Below are 23019 nucleotides of genomic sequence, written 5' to 3'. Positions count from 1 at the left end.
ATGACTTAAATGACAAATATTTGCAAATGTTATTTTTCCCTTGCCAAAAGCTTTAAATGTTTGTAATGATAAGTTTGCTTTTTTGTATTCCCATTAACTATAAACTCCTTGAGGTCCTACACTGTAACTGTTTTCTGTCTTCAGCATTTAATAGAATAGCCACCAGGTGGGAGGTGCTCAAGAAATTCAGGTTGAATAGATGAATTAATAAGTATCATTTGAAACCGTTTGTAAGCTTTATTTTATATGGTTAGTGAGAATATTTAGAAATCCAATAGCAAGAGTTGTTTTTGAAAACATAAGCCCTATGATAGTTGCTGCCACTTTATAGATTTAATTTCACTTCATACAGTTTCCAAAGGATCCTTTGCTCTTCTGATGTTGTAATTTTGTTGTATGGCCAGCAGAAGGCATCACTACACAAACCAAGCTCTAAAATCAAGACACAAATTAAAAACTGACTTGCTCTTAAGAATAAAGTAATAAATGTATTCTCATAAACTGCTACTGAGAATGTTAGCAGACATTACTGCAGATAAATTTAGCAAAATATATTTGTAGTCTTAAAAATGGTAGCTCTTTGAGGTAATGATTCTACTTCTAGAGATCTAGCTTCAGAAAATATTATATGTGAACAAATGCTACACACTTAGATTGTTACCTCAGCATTATTGAATTGCCAGCTACTGTGGAAAATTTGTGTCCAAAAATAGTGGAAGTGTTAAATAGATATGATAGAACCATACAACTGAAAAATATGAAAACTTTAAAATTAATGAAATGTCCAGTGATATGAGAAATGCTTCTGACATAATGTTAATTGAAAAAAACTGCATTGAAAAATAATGTATGATTCATCCTATGTACAAAATATACATAGAAAATATGATAAGGAAACTATTGATGTAATTTTATGAGGAGATTATAAGGTGTTTTTCTTGATGTTTGTCCTCGTTACACCAATTTTCAAAAGTGATTAGCTGGATATAAAGTCTTATGTTATCAATAAAAAGAAATAAAGGGGCCAGCCTGGTGGCGTAGAGGTAAAGTTCTCACGCTCTGCTTCGGTGGTCCGGGGTTTGCTGGTTTGCATCCTGGTCACGGACTTATGCACTGCTCATCAAGCCATGCTGTGGCAGGCATCCCACATATAAAGTAGAGGAAGATGGGCATAGATGTTGGCTCGGGGTCCACTATTCCTCAGCAAAAAAGAGGAGGATTGGCAGCAGATGTTAGCTTAGGGCTAATCTTCCTCAAAAAAAGAGGAAAGAAAGAAAAAATGAAAAAAAATCAAATGTGACAACAACACAGCAATATAATAAAAGTTTTTGTGCTTACCATAAGTGAAAATTCTTTGTCTTCTACTATGTTAAGCTATTAAAATATTCTTCTATTGAATAATTATCTAGTGATTTTTATACGCCAGACATTGCATGGTGTGCTGGTGACACAAAAGTGAATAAGACACAATTTCTGCCTTTATTGAACATATGGTCAACTTGGAGAGAGAGATATATAAACAGATATTTTGCAAAATAATATGACAGATGCAATGGTCAAGACTAATAATACATTTTCTCTATCCCATTTAAGATTCTCACTTCTCCCAATTTGAACTCTTCTAGAATATTTGATTTATGACCATAATATACTGAACTTTGTACATACTTTTAACTGTTTAAGGATTTCCAAGAACAAACAAGATACATGAGTAAATAATATTTGCATTATTTACCCAGAAGCTACAGGTATTTATCTGCTGGAAAAGATAATATCTACCTGTGAGAAAAGGATTAGTGATACTACTATATAGGTAGATTATGGCCTAGAATACTGTTACTAAAACATCTTGGTTGCTCGAGTCTACAAAATTTGATTTGTGAGGCTGAGATGATTTTTATTAGTATGAATTTCCACAGGACTTTCCCTTTTCTCTGAAACTCAGTGTTTTATCAAAATAGAGTGTATATGTGAAGCTGGAGAACATATGTGGACAGCTTTTTTTGGAGAGGAGGAGTTGCCCTTTGAAAAGCTGCCTTTTGAGATGGTTTTCTTCTTTCTAGAAGCAGGTGACTGAATTAGTCTGGACCACACTGAGGCTTGAAGAGTTCTGGGCCCCACAGCCAGAGGAAGTATTGCTAGGACTCCACACCGTGGACCTAAGGGTATATCAGGAAGAGTAGGAGATCTTTCTCCCTAAGAATCACAGAGCCAGGGCCCTTTGCTTGCTAAACGCTTAGGATGCAATCCTGACAAGGGAGAGATATTGAATCATCATTCTGAAAGTTGAAAGGTGAGTGGAAATGCTGTCATCAAGGAAATGAGAGTGAATGCCTCATCTTATTTAGGCTGCAAATTGTGTTGGAGTTCAGTGGCTCTGTTCTCATTCTCCAATTCTCCAGAAAACTCCCACTCTGACCACTTTAACTCTTGAACTAGTCACTTACTCTCTCCTCACTCATTTCCAGGTATCACTGTGAACTCATTCTAGCCACCTGGAGGCAGAAATCTAGCCTGTCCCAGTCTTGTCCCTGTCTCTCATTATTAAATTTTGTGCATGATATCCTTTGAATGTAAAAAACAAACTGATTTTGTGGGAAGGCTATTTTTTTAATTTGATATAAGAGTTTCTGTTATTAATTTCAGAAAAGTGGGATGAGAATGCACACATAATTCACTCTTATCCCTTACCTATAAAAGTATAAACAAGTATGAAAATATACTACATAAAATCATATATGTGCATTTGTCAGTTGAGTGCCCTTTTGTCAGTCACCCAACGTCCCTAAATTTTTAAAATGAGGATGACAATCCTCCTACCCAGTTTTCTGAAGATTAGATGAGGTGATATATTTGGAACAGCAACAATAACAAAAAATCCCCACAAATCTAAAAAGAGCTGTGCTTAGCACTTGAATTCCCTAAATGTCAGTTTTCTTCAGCTGGTAAACAATGAAGTATAGATGACAACACAAAGAATTCACCAATACTTACCCATCTTTGAACAGAGTCAAAAAATACCAAAAAAACAAACAAACGAAAAATAATTTCTGGGGCAGGCCTGGTTGCACAGTGGTTACATTTGCACACTCCTCTTTGGTGGCCCAGGGTTTGTGGGTTTGGATCCTGGGCACGGACCTAGCACTGCTTGTCACACCATGCTGTGGCGGTATCCAACACAAAATAGAGAAAGATTGGCACAGATGTTAGCTCAGCAACAATCTTCCTCCAACAAAAAGAGGAAGACTGACAGCAGACGTTAGCTCAGAGCCAAATCTTCCTCCTCTCCTAAAAGAAAGTTCTGTGTCCAAATGCTACATTTTTCTTCATAGGACACTTTAATACAATATTTGATTTTCACATGAATATTTTCTAGGGGAAGCAGACAATTCCTCTACCATTTAGGTCCTTCTGGCTCTTCTAAGAATTAAAGTGACATGAGACAGAATAACAGGAGAAAATCAAACAAAGCTTTATAATATGTATACATGGAAGAAATCCAGGAAAACAGAGTAACTCAGCCAAAGCTGCCACCTTAAACACCATCTTCAGCTAAAGACAAAGGAGGATTTTGGGGGTAGTGGATTGGGACTTCAAAAGGGAGGAAGGCAATTCACATGGAAATGGAAAGGCAAAAGTTTGGTAAACGCTTTAGTAAGAATGGGTTTAACAAGGACCCTCACAGTCTACCACTACTCAGAGTTATCTATGGTGATGGCCCGTCCTGGGTACAGGCCTTTTGTCTGAAATTCTTTTTAGGCAGTTAGGGGTAAGGTCAAAATTTCTTTCAGAGCCTTTTGTTCTTAAAAATACTCAAGACAAAGAGACACATTTTGGGGTGCCCAATTCTGATCCCCCTTAGTTTGTTATGTTATTTATGTACTGAGAGAATCCATACCCAAGTGGCCAACTTTAAAGTAAGCCAGGAATTTAAAGGTAAATCTTGAATCAATATTATTTTAAAAATTAGCATTTTGCCTTGTTCCTAGACCTTGCATGAAAATTAGGTAAGAGAGGAAGCTGTTGTAGGGGTCACTGTGTCTCATAAATTGAAAGGTTCCTCGCTCCAGGCCTTGTGGTCTGTTGTAAGTCAGCTCCTGAGCTTGAGACTTCCTGTGTGGTTTTGGCTCAAATATGTACTGGGACCCACCTCAAAGTTCCTGAGTCAGTGATTCTGGGGTGGGGCCCAAGAATTTGGAGTTTTAATAATTCCCAGGTGATGCTTATGATTCTGGGCTGGGGGCCACATTTGAACAATTTCTGCTCTTGTTTTCAATTATTTCACAATGATGCATTAATTATGCTTACTAATACCCTTTGGTTAATCTGAGAATTCTTTCCTCAGAATTCTTTTCTCTGACAAGAGAAACTGCTGTTTATTTCTTCAAAGTCCCAATTAGCCTTTCCATTTCAGAGCCAGATTTTCCAATTAAATGCTGTTTCCCAAGTACAATCTGCTCTCAGAATGAAGGTTTATATTTTTTTCCCTCATTAATGTTCATTCCTTCCTTCTTTAGCACAGGAGTCCCTGTTTTCACACGGGAATACCACTGTGAACAAGGAATTCAGTTTAGCTCCATCCTGGTGAGGGGTCAGAAGTATCCCTTTGTGGTTTCTAATACCACAGAGTACATGCAAGTTTTCTACCTTCTCTTGAGGAAGCTTAAAAGTGACAAGAACTGTTGAGATAGTACGATGTCCAAAGATGATAGGTGGTAGAAAATGCGTGACCCGGGACAATTGGGTTACTTCCTACTTTCAAATGTTTCTGGTTGGTATCCATTCCCACTCATCTTGTACTCCGCTTTTCTGCCTTTCCCTGCCCTAATCCCTGGAAAAAAATGTTTGGTTCAACAAATGAGCTTCTACTTCAATCTCTTAGAGCACTTACTTTGCAAATTAGTTTCAGCTTTGTCCTAGGCTGGGCAAGAAAGAATGCCTGTCAGGCTATGAGTCTGAGGGAGGGGAAAACCCAAAGAACAAAAAAACAACTGGAGTAATAACCCTATAGCTGTGTCTCTTTATATTTGTATATTCACTCATATCTACATTCATACATTCTTTCATTCAGTGAATATTTATTGAGCCCTGGGTAACTTCAGGTAACATTAACCACTACTTTTTAAAAGAGATTAGTTCTCCTGCCCATGTACTCTTTTCTAATAAAGTTAAAATGGTATACATTTAAATGTATTTGAAATGTGTATATGTAAATTAAACATATTTAAATCTATACTATTTTAATATATATGTGTGTCAAGTGTATTTCACATATATGTGTTTTAGGCTTTATTTTTACCTTTTTTTATTGAAATATAATTAACCTATAACATTAGTTTCAGGTGCACTACATAATGAATCAATATTTGTTCATATTGCAAAATGACCACCACAATAAGTCCAGTTAACCCCCGTTACTATGCATAGTTATAATTTTTTTTCTTATCATGAGAACTTTTAAGTTATACTCTCTCAGTAACTTTCAAATATGCAATATAGTATGATTAACTATAGTCACCATGATGTACGTTACATTCCTAGGACTAATATTATAATGGGAAGTTTGCACCATTTGACCCCCTTCACCCATTTTGCCCACCCCCCCAACCCCTAGCATATGCTCTGATCAAACATGATATAGAATTGATGATCTATCGTACAAATGTACATTTCTCTTTATCTCAGAATCACCAAGAATTAAAACACTATGTTTTTTGCTTTACAGTGCTCTACATTATCGAGTACATTTCTAGAGTTTCTTAATTTTTCCAATTGTTGCATACATGTACTCCTTTACTGCGTCTATTCAATGACAAATATGACATGCGAAACAAAAATGTTTGTTCAACATTCTGGAATGCATGACAACAGATAAAACATCTGTATAACATAATTAAAATTATTAAAAATTGTTATAAAGCGTAAAACTGCAAAGAAGAAAATTTTCACGATCTATAATCACTTAAAAATTTCTTTCAACCTCCCTTTCTATTCATTGTTTATGTTTTTAAAAAGTATATTAGAGATTCTTTACAAAAATTAAAATTGCAGATACATACAAAGAAAAAAGTTTAAAAAAGTTCAAAATATTATATACCACTTAGAAATAATCATTTTGAATATACAGTCTATGAACATATAATAGTAGGTGGTGGAAAATGCATGACCCAGGACAACGGGGTTATCTCCTGCTTTTATAGATAGATAGATAAATAAATTCATAAAAGGTAGAAATGTGTTTAGTGAAATAATATACTATACCTGCAATGCTTTAATTTTAAAATAGTATTAAATTTTATTTTATTAATATCTAGTAGAAAACAACAGGTTGGGAATTATACTAAAGGAATTACTACTTCAAATTAATGCTTCTTTAATATAAAACATTTCCTTGATTTTTTCTCTTAAGGTTATGAGAAATTATTATTTAAAAATATGTTGAAATCACTTGCCTTTTTTCTTTTAAATATGTTTTTGTTTTATGTATTTTTAAATTTTATTTAAAGGCATTTCCCTCAGCTTTAGTGAATATAATTGACCAAATTGTATTTATTTGAAGTGTACATTGTGATGGTTTGTTAAACATATACATTGTGAAATAATTTCCACAATCAAGTTAATTAACACATCCATCATCTCACATAGCTACCTGTTTTGTGTGTGTAAGAATGCTTAAGATCAATTCGTTCAGCAAATTTCAAATATACAACACAGTGGTAGTAGTCACTATGCTGCGTATTATTTCCTCGGAACTTATTTATCTTAAAACTGAAACTTTGTATGCTTTGACCAACATATGCTCATTTCCCTCACCTCCCAACCTATGGCGGCCATCATTCTACTCTTTGTTTCTATGAGTTTGACTTTTTATTTTTTTTATTACTTTTTTTCTTAGCAAGATTAGCCCTGAGCTAACTACTGCCAGTCTTCCTCTTTTTGCTGAGGAAGACTGGCCCTGAGCTAACATCCATGCCCATATTCCTCTACTTTATATGTGGGACGCCTGCTACAGCACGGCATACCAAGCTATATGATGTCTGCACCCAGGGATCCGAACCAGCGAACCCCAGGCCACGTAAAAGCGGAACGTAGGCACTTAACCACTGCGCCACTGGGCCAGCCCCTGAGTTTGACTTTTTAAAACTTGGATTCCACATATAAATGATACCAAAAAAATTTGTCTCTCTCTGACTTATTTCTCTTAGCATAATGCCTTCAAGTTTCATCCATGTTGTTGAAAATGGCAGAATTTCCTTCTTTCTTATGACTGAATAATATTCCATTGTGTACACCACATTTTCTTTATCCATTCATCCATCAACAGACACTTAGCTTTTTTCCATAATTTGGTTATTGTGAATAATGCTGTAATGAACATGGAGGTGCTGGTATCTCTTTGAGACACTGATTTCCTTTTCTTCAGCTATATACTTGGGAGTGGGGTTGCTAGCTGACATGGAGTTCTATTTTAAATTTTTTGAGAAACCTCCCAACTGTTTTCCATAGTGGCTATACCACTTTAGATTCCCATCAATATTATACAGGAGTTCACTGTTCTCCACATTCACCAACACTTATGTCTTGTTTTTTTTTTTTTTTTTGAAGATAGCCATTTTAATAGGTGTCAGGGTGATATCTTATGGTTTTGATTTGCATTTCCATGGCTATAAGTGATGTTGAACACCCTTTCATGTACCTGTTGACCATTTGCATATCTTCTTTGGAAAAGTGTCTGTTCAGGTTCTTTGTCCATTTTTAAATTAGATTATTATTTGTTCTTTGCTACTGAGTTGTTTGAATTAATCATATATTTTTGATATTAACTCCTTATTAGATGCATGGTTTTCAATTATTTCCACCCACTTTTTAGGTTCTCTTTTGGTTTTATTGATTGTTTCCATTGTTTTGCCGAAGCTTTTTAGTTTGATGTGGTCAATGTTGTCTATTTTTCTTTTTGTTGCCTACGCTTTTGTTGTCATATCCAAAAAATCATTGCTAAGACAATGTTGATCAAGGAGAGTTTTCCCTATGTTGTTTTTTAGGAATCGTACAGTTTCCAATCTTACATTTAAGTCTTTAATCCATTTCAAGTTCATTTCTGTGAGTGGTGTGAGATAAGGGTCAATTTCATCCCTTTGCATGTGGATGTTTAGTTTTCCCAGCACCATTTATTGAAGAGACTATCATTTACCCCTTGTGCATTCTTGGTGCCCTTTTCAAAGCCTAGTTGACTGTATAAGTTTATTTCTGGGTTCTCTATTGTTTTCCATTGATATATGTGTCTTTTTTTTATGTCAATACTATATTCTTCTGATTATTATAGTTTTGTAATATAGTTTGAAATCAGCAAGCGTGATGCCTCCAACATTGTTCTTTCTCAGAATTGTGTTAGTTATTCAGGGTCTTTTTGGTTCCATACAAATTTTAGAATTGTTTTTCTCTATTTCCATGAAAAAACATTGGAATTTTGATAAGAATTGCATTGAATCCATAGATCACTTTGGGTAGTATGGACATTTTAACACTATTAATTTTTCCAATCCAATAACACAGAATATCCTTCCATTTATTTTTGTCTTCTTCCATTACTTTCATCAGTGTCTTATAGTTTCCAGTGTGGAGATCTTTTACCTCATTGGTTAAATTTGTTCCAAAGTTTTTAAATTCTTTTTGATGCTATTGTAAGAAGGACTATTTTTTAATTTCTCTTTCCAATAGTTTTTTGTTAGTGTATAGAGTGCAACTGATTTTTGTATGTTCACTTTGTATACTGCAATTTTACTGAATTAATTTATTAGTCCTAATAGTTTTTGTGGAGTCTTTAGGAGTTTCTATATATAAAATTATGTCGTCTGTAAACAAACAAAATTTTATTTATTCTTTTCTTGATTGTTGCCTTTATTTCATTTTCTTGCCCAATTGCTCTGGCTAGGCCTCCTAGTATTATTTTTGAATAGAAGTGGTGAGAGTGAATACCATTGTCTACTTTCTGATCTTAGAGAAAAGGCTTTTAGCTTTCCACTGTTGAGTGTGATATCACCTTTGGCATCTCATATGTTTTTTGTTTCAGTGAAGTACATTCCTTTTATACCTAATTTGTTGAGAAATTTATGATGAAATGATATTGAATTTTGTCAGATGCTTTTTCTGCATCTATTGAGACAATCATATGGTTTTATCTTTATGATGTTAATGTGATGTATCACATTTATTGGTTTGTGTTTGTTGAACCATTCTTGCATTCTGGGAATATATCCTACTTGACCCTGGTGTATGGTTCCTTTAATGTATCATGGCATTCAGTTTGCTAGTATTTTGTTGAGGATTTTTGCATCTACATTTATCAGGGATCTAGGCCTGCAACTTCTTTTTGTAGTGTCTTTATCTGGCTTTGGGATTAGGGTAATGCTGGCCTAATAAAATGACTTTGGAAGTGGTCCCTTTCCTTCAATGTTTTGGAAGAGTTTGAGAAGGACTGATATTAATTTTTCTTTAAATGTTTGGTAGAATTCACCAGTAAATCCATCTGCTCCTGGGTTTTTCTTTGTTGGGAGGTTTTTGATTACAGATTCAATCTCCTTACTAGTTATGTTTGTTCATATTTTCTATTTCTTCATGATTCGGTCTTGGTAGGGTGTATGTTTCTAGGAATTTATCTATTTTTCCAGGTAATCCAACTTGGTGCATAGTTGTTCATGGTAGTCTCCTATGATCCTTTGTACTTATGTAGTATCAGTTGTCTCCCCTCTATTTTATAATTTTATTTATTTGGGTCCTTTCTCTTTTTTTCTTAGTTAGTCTAGCTAAACGTTTATCAGTTTTGTTTATCTTTTCTAAAAGTAGCTCTTAGTTTTGTTGATCTTTTCTATGGTCTTTCTCTTGTCTATTTTATTTATTTCTGCACTGATTTTTGTTATTTCCTGTCTTATGATAACTTTGGGCATAATTTGTTCTTCTTTTTATAGCTCCTTGAGGTATAAAGTAAGTTTGCTTGTTTCAGATCTTTCTTTTTTCTTAGTGTAGGCATTTATCACTATAGACTTTACTCTTAGAACAACTTTTGCTCCATTCCATACATATTGCTATGTTGTATTTCCATTTTTGTTTGTCTCAAGATATTGTTTGTGTTCCCTGTTGATTTTTTAAAATCAATTATTCGTGAATGGCTTGTTCAGTTTCCATATACTGGTGAATTTTTCACCTTTCCTTTTGTATGGTATGATTTTTAACTTTCATACCATTGTGGTTAGAAAAGCATACTTGATGCATCAATCTTCTTAAATTTGCTCATACTTGTTTTATGACTTATCGTTTGATCTATGTTGGAGAATGTTCTTTTTGTGCTTGAGAAGAATGTGTATTCCTCTTCCATTAAATGGAATATTTTGTATTTATCTGTTAGGTCTATTTGGTCTAAAGTATAGTTTAAAATGCAATATTTCCTTGTGATTTTCTGTCTGGATGATCTATCCATTGTTGAAATTGGGGTACTGAAATCCCTAATATTACATAGCTATCTATTTCTGCTTTCAGATGTTAATATTTGCTTAATGTATTTAGGTTTTCTGAGGTTGGGCACATATATATTTACACTTGTTATATTCTGTTGATTAATTGATACCTTTATCATTATATGACTTTCTTTGTCCTTTTTTATAGTTTTGACTTAAATTTATTTTGTATGATATGAAAACTGCTGTTCCTGCTTTCTTTTGGCTTCTATTTGCATGAAATATCTTTTCCCACCTCTTAACTTTGGTCTTGTATGTGTCCTTAAAGCTGAAGTGAGTCTCTTGTAGGCAGTAGATAGTTGAGTCTTCTTTTCTTAATCCGTTTATCCCCTTAAGTCTTTTGATTAGAGAATTTAATTCATTTATATTTAGAGTAATTATTTATAGGTAAAGACCTACTATTGCTATTTTGTTGATTGTTGTTTAACTGTTTTGGGATTCCCTTGTACCATTCTTCCTGTCTTTCTTTGTGATTTGACAATTTTCAGTAGTAAAATGCTTTAGTCTCTTTATTGTTATCTTTTGTGTATCTAGTATAGGTTTTTGCTTTGTGATTACCATGAGGTTTACATAAACAATCTTATATTTATATTCATAATTGTCTATCTTAAATTGATAGCAACTTCAGTTCAATTGCATATAAAAACTGTACCTTTTTATTCCCTTCCCTACGTTTTATCTTCTAGATGTCACAATTTACATCTTTTTGTATTGTGTATCTATTAACAATTATTGTAACTATGGTTATTTTTAACTTTTTTCTTTTAGCCTTCATACTTGAGTTAAGTGATTTACACCCCCCCCTTACAGTATTAGAATATTATGAATTTGACAGTTCAAAGAACCTGACCAAGACTGAGAATAGACCAAAAGTCTACCACTGGGGAATGGCAAGAATTTTGAGAGAGACCTCCTTCTGAGTGCAAGTGTACATGGCTCACTGAAATCAGAGTGGAGCAAAAACACTCAGAGACATCTTCCAGCTCCTCAGAGCCCATACAAAGTGCTACACAGTAACAGCACATCACTAGAAGAAGTTGAAGTCTGTGGTGTACTGAATAGACCACAGAAACAATGAAACATAAACCAACTCAAGGTCCCACGCTAATGGTCTTACAGAAGAAGAGATGTCTCTATTTCTGTCCATACATACAATGTTTGCCATTCAATAAAAAATTATTATACACAAACATGCAAACAGCAAGAAAATGGCCCATTGTCAAAAGATAAAATAGCTGAAATAAGCTCAGGTATGTTCAAAATGTTGGATTTATCAGTGAGAAACTCTTAAAATAATTTTTTAATATGTCAAAAACTAATGGAAAATTAGTGGGAAGCATGTATAAACATATGGGGAAGTTTTATCAGAAAGTTGGAGACGATTGAAAAAAGGCAAATGGAAATACCAGGGATAAAACTATGATATCAGAAATAAAGAACTTCTTCCTTGGGCGTATTAGAATACTGGACACAAGATAGGGAAAAGAATTCCAGTAAAGTTGAAGATAATTCAACATAAATTATCTCAACTGAACCACAAAGACTAAAACTAGAGTCAAAATTAATATAAGAGATTGTCTAAAATCTTTGGGACAATAGGAATGATAGATTTATCATATGAAAATATGCAAAACAGAAGATGATAAAGTGTTATCTTTGTCATACTGACTGAAAGAAAATTCTGTTAACTACTATGAGATAAAGAAGATTATTACATAATTTTGGAGGAATCAATGAAATAAGATGACATAACAATTGTAATGTGTATACCTATTAATAGAACATGAAAATACATAAAATCAGAACCGATATAATTGAAAGGGGAAATAAGCAAATCCTCAATTATAGTTGGACATTTCAACACACTTTTCTCAGTAATTATCAGACTATTTAGACAAAAATCAGTAAAGATATAGAAAATCTAGAAGAGCACTAGCAACTTAATTGACCTAACTGACATATATAGGTCGCTCCACTCAACAATGGAAGAAAACACTGTTTTCAAGTGCACATAGACAGTATTTTGGATCCCCCAAAGTACACAAATTTAAAATAATTTAAGTCATACAAGGCACATTCTCTGACCATATTTAAGTTAATTTAAAAAGTTAACAACAGAAATATAACTGGAAAATCTCCACATACATAAAAATTAAACAGTGCATTTATGAATAACACACAGGTCAGGGAAGAAATCACAATGGAAATTAGACAATATTTTGAATTGAATGAAAAGGAAAGCACAATATAGCAAAATTTGTGACACTAGTTTGAGCAGTGCTTAGAGGGAAATTATAAGATAAAATGCTTCTCTTAAAAGTAAAAAGATGTCTGAAATCAATTATCCTAGCTTCCACCTTTAGAATTATAAATATAAGGACAAATTAGTCTCAAAGCTAACAGAGGGAAGTAAATAATAAAGATAAGAGCAAAATGCAGAAAATAGAAAACTGAAAAACAATAAATAAAACTAAATTAAACCAAAAACTAATTCATTTTTTTTTCTATTGTGGTATACTTAACATGAAATATGATATTAGTTTCAGGTGTAGAACATGATGACACGATATTTGTATGTATTGCAAAATGATCACCACAATAAGTCTGGCTAACATCTGTTACTATACATAGTTACAATTTTTTTTATGATAAGAATTTTTAGGATCTACTCTCTTCAAATATGCTATATGGCATTATTAATTATAGTCACCATGCTGTACATTACATCCCCATAACTTATTTTATAACTGGACATTTGTAACAAAAGGTAATTTTCTTAACATATCAGGAAAATTGATTGTTATCCCCAAAATTGAAAAGACACAAATTACCAATATCAGGAATGAAGTAGGGAAAGTTATACAGATGCTACAGACACTTAAATCATAATAAGAAAATATTATAAACAACTTTCTGCTAATAAATTTAGCACATATAAACTGTACAAATTTCTTGAAAGACATACTCCCAATTTCCACTTAAGAAGCAATAGTTAATCTAACTTCTATATCTATTAAAGTAATGCAATTTCTAGTTACTAAATCTTCCTATCGAGGAAAACCCCACATGTCACTGATAAATTCTGCCAAACACTTAAGGAAAACATAATACCAATTCTACATAACCCTTCCAGATATTATATGAGGAAGGAATACTTTGCAACTGATTTCATGACACCAGCATTACTTTGATATAAAAACCCGACAAAGACATTTTAAGGAAAAAGATACAGTCCAATATTCCTCCTGAACATTGACAAAAGTTCCTTAGCAAAATATTACCAAACCAAATTCAGCAACATAACAAGTGATTAATACATCACGACCAGGTGGTGTTTATCCTAGGAATTCAAGGTTGTTTCAACTTTTGAAAGCTAATTAATATAATTCACTATTTCAACACAGCAAAAACAGTAACTACATGCAAAAAAATACATTACAAAATTCAACAGCCATTTTTTTTGAAGAAGAAGATTAGCCCTGAGCTAACATCTGTGGCCAATCCTGCTCTTTTTTACTGAGGAAGACTAGCCCTGAGCTAACATCGGTACCCATCTTTCTCTACTTTATATGTGGGACGCCTGGCACTGCGTGGCTTGACAAGCAGTGCATAGGTCTGCACCTGGGATTTGAGTCAGTGAACCCTGGGTTGCCAAAGCTGAACATGTGAATTTAACCGCTGTGCCACCGGGCTGGCCCATCAACATCCATTCGAGATAAAACTTCTTAGAAAACCATGACTAAAAGGTAATTTTCCTCAACTTACTAAAGAGCATGTACAAAATACCTATATCCCACTTCATTCTTAAAAGTGTAAGACTGAATGCTTCATCCTTAAGATTGGGAACTAGTAAGGATATCTACTCTCATTACTTTTTTTTTAATGTTGTACTGGAGGCTCTAGCCAGTGTAGTTAATCAAGAATAAGAAATAAAATGCATACAGAAAATAAAATTTTCTTTATTTGCAGATGATCTGATTGTATACAAACTATTAACTCAATCTACAAAAAGCTATGATTACTAATCAGTAATGTATCAAGTATATAAGATATGTAGTCAAGGTATAATTGTATTTCTATATATGTGTGGTAGGCAGTCTCTAAAATGGCCTCTTGTGATTCCTGCCTTCTCTTATGTTTGTCCTTGTGTAATCTCTTCACCTTGAGTGTAGCTTGGACTTTGTGACTGTTTTCTAATCATAGTGTGTGGTAAAAGTAATCATATGTCTGGGCTTGCCCAGTGGCACAGTGGTTAAATTCACACATTCTGCTTCTCGGTGCCCTGGGGTTCACTGGTTCGGATCCCGGGTGTAGACATGGCACCACTTGGCAAAACCCCTGCTGTGGTAGGTGTCCCACATATAAAATAGAGGAAGATAGGCATGGATGTTACCTCTGGGCCAGTCTTCCTCAGCAAAAAGAGGAGGATTGTCAGTAGTTAGCTCAAGGCTAATCTTCCTCAAAAGAATAAAAAAGTAATCATATATCACTTCTGTGATTCGGTTACAAAAAGACTGTGGCTTCCATCTTGGGTGCTCTCTTGCTCACTCACTTGCTCTGAGGGAAAGCAGCTGCCATATTGTGAGCTACCCTATAGAGAGTCCCACGTGGCAAAAAACTGATGACATGTTTATATAAATCTCAGTTAGAAAATGGTTAAATGATTTAAATAGACACATTACCAAACAAGACATACAGATGGAAAAAAGGTGGTAAAAAATAATTCGTTATTAGTGGAATGCAGATTAAATCCACAATGAGATACTATGCAAAAATTAAAAGGATGGATGACACCAAGTGCTGGTGAAAATGTGCACCATCTGAAAACCCTCATATGAATGTGAAATGGTACAGCCACTTTGGAAAACAATTTACAATTTCTTATGAAGTTAAATATAAACTTAACCATATGACCCAGAGATCACACTAGGCATTTACACAAGAGAAATGAAAATATATATTTACACAAAACCCTATAGCATGAATGGTATACCTTCTTTACTCATAGTGACCAAAAACTGGAAGCAGCCTAAATGTCCACTAACTAGTGAATGGATAAGAATTGAACAGTTGGGGAATGAATAATAATTCATACAATGGAATAACCTCAACTATAAAAAGGAATGAATTACTGATACATACAACAACATGTATAAATCTGAATAGCATTATGACAAGAGAAAAAAGTCATAATCAAAAGCCTTCCTATCATTATGAATCCATTCCTATGGCATTGCAGAAACGGCAACCTTAAAGAGAAAGAAATTAAATTAGTAGCTGTCAGTAGTTGTCAGGGACAAGGTTGGTGTGGGAGGATTGTTTACAAAGGGGCATGAGGTGACTTATTGGGAGATGAAAATGTTCTGTATCTCCATTACGCATGTGGATTCAGACTACATATATTTGTTAAAACTTATCAACTGTACTCTTAAAAATGGTGGAAATTACTGTATGTAAATTATACATCAATAAAATATTTTATTTAGGGTCATGCTTGAACCTTTAAATTAAAAATTTTATAAGCTTTCTAGGTTTAACTCTGATTTCGTATAGGGAAAGATCTAAGTTTGATAAGAGGACCTGTTTCAGTAGAAAGAGATAAATAACTTGACTCCCCATCCACATTTTGCTGTGACATTTCATAAGCTTTTTAATTTCTCTGAGCTCAAATATAAAATTCTCTACCTACTTCACAGAGTATTTATAAAAGTAAATTCATTTATTCATTTATTATTTGTTTATTAGATAATGTAACATTGATGTATTCAGTTTGTATAATGTGCCGGATGCTATGATTGGCAAGGGCAGATTAATGAACATGTCGGATAGGTCTCAAACCTCATGGGTTATGTAATCTAATGGGAACAGTGAGAAATAACACTATGTATATTTTTATGACAGGGACTATTGGGAATAAGAGAACAAATAATAAGATTATAACCTAGTATAAGAATCAGTAAAAGTTCTCCTAAAAAAATGATTTATTTTTTTTATCTGAGACCTGAAAGACACATGGTATTTAACCAGCTATGGTTTGGGGAGAGAGAAGACAGATGAGTGCGAGGAGTGGAATTGTGCAGACAGGAGAAGGGATCGGCTCAAGTCAAGATAGTGGATCAATGAAATGAACACAGAATATAAAATTAGAGAAAAAGAAAGCATAGAGTAGCTAGAGTTGTAGGAATGGGCCGAAAAAATAACTTATAATATAGAGTCACTATACAACTCATGGATTTTAAATATCTTATTTGTTATTAAACAAGCTATCCATATGTGTTTTGATCTCTTTCTCTGGAATAAATTTTATTTTATTTTATAGAGATCATAATAGTTTATAACATTGTGAAATTTTAGTTGTATGCTATTATTTGTCAGTCACTATATATATGTACCCCTTCGAACCCCCTATGCCCACCCTCCAACCTGCTTTCTTCTGGTAATCACTAAACAGTTCTCTTTGGCCATGTGTTAGTTTATCTTCCACATATGAGTGAAATCATCAGGTCTTTGCCTTTCCCTGTCTGTCTTATTTTGCTTAACATGGTATCCTCAAGGTCCATCCATGTTGTTCTAAATGGGATGATTTTTTCTTTTTTATGACTGAATAGTATTCCATTGTATAAATATACCATGTGTTCTTTATCCTGTCATCAGCCGTTGGCTATTGTGAATAATGTCACTATGAACATAGGAGTGCATAAATCTCTTTGAATTCTTGATTTCAAGTTCTTTGTATAAATACCCAGTAGTAGGATAGCTGGGTCATATGGTATTTCTATTTTCAATTTTCTGAGAAATCTCCATACTGTTTTCCCTAGTGGCTGCACCAGTTTGCATTCCTACCGTCAGTGAGGATTCCATTTTCTCCACATCCTCTCCAATATTTGTTGGTTTTTTGTCTTGGTAATTATAGCCATCCTAACGGCTGTAAGGTGATAACTGAGTGTAGTTTTGATTTTACATTTCCTGATGATTAATGATATTGAACATCTTTTCATGTGCCTATTTGCCGTCTGTTATCTCTTCTTTGGAAAAATGTCTGTTCATATCCTCTGCCCCTTTTTTGATTGGGTTGTTTGTGTTTTTTTCTGTTGTTGAGTTGTGTGAGTTCTTTATGTATTTTGGAGATTAACCCCTTGTCAGATATGTGGTTGAAAATATTTTCTCCCAGTTGGTAGATTGTCGTTTTATTTTGTTCCTGATTTCCTTTGCCTTGCAGAAGCTCTTTAGTCTGATGATGCCCCATTTGTTATTTTTTTCTTTTGTTTCCCTTGCCTGAATATCTTTCTCTGTAATTTTGATTTGTCTTTTCTTGTATGAGTATCAAATAATTTTATTTATTGACAAAATGGTAAGCACACAGAAGTTGCTCTAACTGTATTTATTCAATTATTATTTCTATAGTGAATGAGAAGACGTGGTTTCTGCTCTGATGGAGTTAATCTATATTTAGACTCATAATCTCTTCTCATATATTTTAGGATTTTAATTGAAAAGTTTTCTTCTTAAGTAAAGTCTTCTATTATTATCCTCAAACTCTCTATCACCTCTCCCAATATATTTTTCTCCTTAGACTTAAAATCACAATTTAACATCCACTTAATTGTTTATTGTCTTCCACCTTACTACAATATAAACTTCATGAGCATAGAGATATTTATTTACTTGGTATATTTGTTGACTGCTATATTCCTAGCTTCTAGAAAATAGCCTGGCGTAAAATTATGTGATCAGTAAATATATATTGAATGAATGAATTAATGCCTGTGTTGCATTCGTGAAGAAAGAAGAATAATTTTAGCTCTATCAGCGAGAATTATACTTTTTAAGTTAAAAATCCGTTAAAAATGTGCATCCCAGTTCCTAAAATAAAATTGTTCGGAATTCTGACAAAACGTATAATTTTCTGCCTTTTGGGGTTATGCCCATTGTCATAGCTCAGCAATAGTGGGTCATAGATTCAAATCTACTAGTCAAACACAGGATCATATTATCTGATATTGTGCACACTTTAAATGTCTTCATCACTTTGCTTATATTGTGAAGGGAGAGCTACCTGAATGTGACTCTGAGAGGAGACTTCCTGTGCAGGGGTTACCTGGAACGTCACAGAGCAATTAGATTCTCCTTGCTCTGCTTATATTGTCTCTTTGCTAACTTGTTGGTTAGTGAGACAGACTTCTTTGCCTGGAAGCTGGAGCACCAAACCATGAGGCATAAACCACACAGATGTGAGATGATCTCAGAATAAGTGGCAATAAGTACAATTCAATAATTTATTCCACCCTCTTGGAAATTGAGTTTCATCATATCTAGTTTTTAGTAAGTGCAGTTTTCTATAAAATGTCCATCGTGATCACTGATTAAGTTGATGATAATGGATAGATGTTTGGGATTTTTTTCTTTGCAGTGTAATGGAATTTGGTCTATCAGGTATACACACATATACCCACACATACAAGAAATAAATGGTGCTAAGGAGACTTTTGGAACAAGCCTCCATATTCTTATCTTTAACTAAAGTTTCTACCGGAAACATGAATATAGTCGTATATCTTGTGCACATATTCTTTTTAGATTCTTTTGTAATTCCATTTAATATACATAGCTCGATAGATTTTTCTGTGCTTTATTCTGCCTCAGTTTCCTATTCTGTAAAATGGGAAACCTATCTTTATAGTTTCTGTCATATAAAGTTGTGTGGAGTAAATGAACCAATGCATATTAGTGAGTACTAATTATTATTATTATTTTTACCCAAATGAAAAGAGCGGTACTGACTGTGCCTCAAAATCATGTAGTGAGGGAAACTATGTCAATTACCAGTGTATGGATAAATTCAAAGACCTGAGCATATTCACAGAACCAGATATTGTATTCCTTTACAGAACACATTTTAATAATTATTTACTGAGGGATTATGTTTTTGGTTATTGTTTAGCTCTCAATGTATAGATGTCAGCTTGTTTTGAGCAAAATGCTTTGATCTGATTTTATGAAAATATCAGTTCAATGTGATCAGTTCTTTGAGCATAAACAATGATAGAAACAGTATGAATGTCTAACTTCGAAAATGACAACTCAGAAGACACCATTATTGCCTTAATCTCTTTGTGGTATACCTAGATTCCTTCTTTTAACACTTTATTCAATAGGTAAATTGAAGGTACAGAATATTATATTGACAAAGAAGAATTGAAAAAGTCATTCTCAACACACATATCATGTAACAGCAGGTACTTAATAAAATTTTTGTCCGTGAAACATGACATTGTGTGGTTATTAATTGCTATAGTCTTTTTTTGAGGGCTGTTTTAAATTATTGATATTTATTTAAAATTGACTATTAACCTTTGTTCATATTATGATGCAAATTGTTATTTTATGAAGTTATTATGATGAGAATGAACTTTTGTTCCACTTTATTTCCTAGAAAATAATGATAAGAAGATGGTTCATATGGAGTTTGAACTTACCCCTAATTCACAGACAGATGAGAGACCTGAACTATATAAGGAGAAGGTAATTATTTGCATATATTTCAGATGTTACAAGATCTTACTTTGAAGTTTCTGTTCACATAACTCCTGTCAAAAGAATATATTCCTCGTGTGCTCATCTGAATGAAAAAGTCTTATTATTCTCCAAAATTTAATCTTGGAGGATAATGAGAAGAAGAAAGCAAGCATGAAAGCAATAGTGTTATGTGGATTGATGTTCATTTTGAAGCCTCTCTTCCTCTGACTGGATGTTTTTCATTCAATTTCATAAAAATTCACATGTCCATGAGAAAATAAGCCTCACAAGCCAAATAACGTTTTTCTACTTTGTTCACTAATATATCACCAGCATTTAGATGTATGGCACATAACAGATTCTCAAGAAATATTTTTAAATGAACTGATTATTTATTTATTTATTCATTCATTAAATGAATGCATATCAAATGGAACCAGCTGTTAAGCATTATGATAGCTATTACCTATCATTGCTTATGTTGTGTAGACAAAAGAGAGAAATTCTGCCCTTAAGGATCTTAGAGTCCAGTGAGAGATTGCAAGTATACAGGAGTGGACAAACGCCACGTAGGAGTAAAAATGGGGCAGGGATCAAAGAAAATCACCTTTTTGTGACGTGAGTCAGGAGTAAAAGTGGCTTAAGCAGAATAATCTTAATTGTGATAACTCTGCTGGGGCTGGAGATGGAGGTGTGTTCCAGGTGAGGGGGCAGCATAGACACGGAGGTGTGATGGAGCAGTGGCCAGCAGAGGTGTGGATGGACTAAGGAAACTAAAGGCAGGGAGGTCAGGCTGTTTCAGATAATCCAGGAGAGAAATCAGTGTTCAGAATACAGCTGTGATAACGGGAATGGAAAGGATAGGATTTAGCAGAGAGACATAAGGAGGTAAAATCATCAAGATTTGGTGAATTGTAGAATTGGAGAAGTAAGGAGAGACAAAAATCAGGGATGATTCCTAGGCTTTTGACTCGGGAAACTTGGTAGGTTATGGTGCCACTCAACAGGACAGGAAATGCAGGTAGGGGATTATGATGGCAGATAGGCAGCAAGGCAAGGAGTTTAGATTTGGGCGGTGGGTTTTCAACACCTGTGGAGAATTCTTATAAGATGTCTGGTGAGACATCAGATACATGAGTCAACAGACTAGGAAAGTGACCCTGTGAGATCTATAAACTTGGGAGTCATTAGAACTGAAGGAGCAGATGAAGCCATGGCAGTTGATGAGATCATTCATTGAGATGATGCAGATTAGTAAGAGAGAAAGGGCCAAAGGCAGATACTAGATAAAAATCATTTGAAGATTGCACACACACGCACAAGCAACCAGGAAGTGACATGAAGAAAGCTATGAGTGTTATCATGTAATGTAAGGGAGAAATATACTTCTCTCTCTCCTCTCAGATACAAGATTTCCTGGCTTCATGAAATGAGTTGTGGGCTGTCTCCCACCTTGACTCCATGCTGCTGTTGTATTTTGTTTTTTTTAGAATTTGTGTAATATTAGGATAATCTATCCTTTCAGCTTTTGGTACAACTTGCTTTTCAAACACTACGAAGCTATTGGGTTTTTTGTGTGTGTGAGGATATTTAGAGTCATCTTCATTAATGGTTATAAAGAAGGATGAGATTCAAAATATTAACAACCTATATGGCATAGGCCCAACCATCCTGAAAATACCCAAGCCTGGAAACATCTGTTGTGTCCTGGTATCTATAAAACATTTAAAAACATTTATTCTGGAGTACATCTCGGTAAATTAAATACTTTTTGGTATTTGTTCATTTCATCTAAGATTTCGAAAGAATTATAACCTACTTAAAACTGTAACTCTTGAGGACTCAGTACCCCTCTTTTCTGAGATATTTCTTATATTATTTACCATCTTCTAGCGAACTATGAGCTTTTAACTTATTTATTTAATCATTACCTACCCTTCCCTAATTATTAGATCCATGAGAACATGGATTTTTGCTTTTTGCACTACTTCATACATGATGCTAAGAACAGTCTCTGGGGTACATTGTGTGCTAAGCAAATACTTGCTTAAATGAATAATGTTTAATTACCAGTTCTGACTTTATGGATCTTGTTTTATATTTACCTTCTGTTTAATTTCTCCTCATATCACTTATTTTCTCCCTTTTTCTTTCTTTTTCCCTTCTCCTAACTTCTTAAATTGGGTGCTTAACGTAAAACTTTTATTTTTTAATGTAAATATTTTTATCTTAAAATACTATGTGTTTTTTTCCACTAAAACAAGAATATGCCCATTTTAGAAGAAAATTTCTCTGAATTTCAATATCCAAAATAAAGCATCCTTGTTACTTTGGTATGTTTCACTTTTGCACATGTATTTTTTTCCTTCTCATAATTGAAAATACTCCTGTATGCAATCTGGTGACGGGCTGATTTTAACTTCAAATGTAATTGCAATACAAATGTGTGCATTATTGCTTTGGACCATTGTAGAGCCTCTACACTGCACGTGTATAGACTAGAGATCTACATACATGATATAGGCATTTAGAAGTATTCCTAAATGATGTAACTAAATACATAAATATTCAAATTATTTTTTAGGTTACCATGACTTTGGAGCCGTCTTTCACCTACACACATTTGAAGAAATTGACTAACTACAAATTATAATCCTAGAGTATTTTGTATCTTGAAACGGTTCATAGGAGAAATGCTCTGGACTTTGGGAAATAAAGTAAGGGGACAGTAGAAAAAATATATACTTTATTTGAAATTTAGGGTTGAGTACCTACCTAGATCTGGAGCTGCTGATTTTATTGTTTATAGCAGTATGATGGTATCCCTCTCTGCTTAGGTCTCAGAAATTTTCTGGGCAAAGCATGGGTCCAGTCATCTTGGAGTCATCATTATTGTCCTCTGCAGGACATGCGTGACTACACTCCTCTGAACATTCTCTATTTAACAGAAACATAGTGTATAGGCAAGGTCCTACACACCTTGTAAATATTA

The sequence above is a fragment of the Equus caballus genome, chromosome 6 (assembly GCF_041296265.1).
Source record: "Equus caballus isolate H_3958 breed thoroughbred chromosome 6, TB-T2T, whole genome shotgun sequence".
Classification (NCBI taxonomy): domain Eukaryota; kingdom Metazoa; phylum Chordata; class Mammalia; order Perissodactyla; family Equidae; genus Equus; species Equus caballus.
This window is presented reverse-complemented; position numbering follows the sequence as displayed.